The sequence below is a fragment of the Pseudorasbora parva genome, chromosome 14 (assembly GCF_024679245.1).
Source record: "Pseudorasbora parva isolate DD20220531a chromosome 14, ASM2467924v1, whole genome shotgun sequence".
Lineage (NCBI taxonomy): Eukaryota > Metazoa > Chordata > Actinopteri > Cypriniformes > Gobionidae > Pseudorasbora > Pseudorasbora parva.
In genome coordinates, this window is record NC_090185.1 from 25,302,926 (window position 1) to 25,304,365 (window position 1,440).

At 36.1% G+C, this 1,440-nt stretch overlaps 1 long non-coding RNA gene across 2 annotated transcripts in view; it reads left to right on the forward strand.

Moving 5' to 3' along the window:
* Positions 1-702, forward strand: part of LOC137040434 (uncharacterized) — an 8,972-nt gene extending 8,270 nt beyond the window's left edge. For both annotated transcript variants that reach the window (XR_010897895.1, XR_010897896.1), the window contains one exon: positions 1-702. This exon is cut by the window's left edge and continues 603 nt beyond it. This is a non-coding gene — a long non-coding RNA (uncharacterized lncRNA).
* The last annotated feature ends 738 nt before the right edge of the window (positions 703-1,440 follow it).

Below are 1,440 nucleotides of genomic sequence, written 5' to 3' on the forward strand. Positions count from 1 at the left end.
AGCGCTCACAGCGAGGCGTTTTCAGCAGAGCGCCTAGCGTTTTCTGCTGGCTAAAAACGCTTTGGTGGACACACAGCCTAAGAGTTCCTTTCTCTAGAACTAAGGGGCCAAACCCAATCCCTAAATAAAACAACCACACACCATATTCCCTCCTCCACCAAACTTTACACTTGGCACAATGCAGCTAGGCAAGTACCGTTCTCCTGGCAACCGGCAAACCCAGATTTCTCCATTGGATTGCCAGACAGAGAAACGTGTTTCGTCAATCCTGAGAACACGTCTTACTGTGACCGTATGCTTTACACCATTGCATCCAACGCTTTGCATTGCACTTGGGGATTTAAGGCTTGGATGCAGCTGATCAGCCATTAAAACCCTTTCCATGAAGCTCTCTATGCACTGTTCTTGAGCTAATCGGAATGTCACATGAAGTTTGGAGGTCTGTAGCTATTGACTCTGCAGAAAGTTGGTGACTTCTGCGCACTGTGCGCCTCAACGTGCGCTGACCCCGCTCTGTGATTTTACATGGCCTACCACTTCAGGGCTGAGTTGCTGTTGTTCCCAGTTGCTTTCACTTTTATAATACCACTGAACAGTCAGTTTACAACTAAACAGTTGACCGTGGAATATTTAGTAGTGAAGAAATTTCACGAATTGGGTGCACAGATATGCAATATTATCAATAATATATATGTATTATAAATAAACTAACCTACTTAAGTAATATATGTAAATATTCATTATTTATATCAAATTATATATATATATATATATATATATATATATATATATATATATATATATATATATATATATATATATATATATATATATATATATATAAAAATTATTATTATTTGTTACATTGGTCACTGTGACATTTAGCACTGCCTTATGGTACCATATATTTTTATGAGTGTAGTTTCAATTTTATTGTACAATTAAAATCATCATCAAAATGATGTGGTTATATACTTCAGTAAAAACGAGGTGAGAGGCCTTTCTTTTTCTGATAAAAATCTGTGGCAATAACACTGAGGTCACAGAATCTGCACCCAAACAAACCACCATTTCCGACTATCATTCAAAATGTAAAAAAAAAAATACCTTCCATATTTGTTTAGCCAATTTTTTTGGCAAATTTTTACTTGCTTTCAAGTGACTAATCAGAGTTCTATTAAAACACCCTGTTTAAAATTCGACATATCGCCTGAAATCAGAGCGGAAATGTGCAAATAGACCAAGATGGTTTTATTAATCTATTGCATTTCAAGGTTAAAATTTGGCATGATTGCTAGTTAAAACTATTTCTTTTTGCTCCCCCACTTGTATTTCTATGTCTTCCATTGTAGGCCTACATGACAATAAAGCTTGCCAACTGATGGATCATTACTTGATGCGTTGCTTTATCCAGTCCAAACGTACTTCTCAAAATAATCT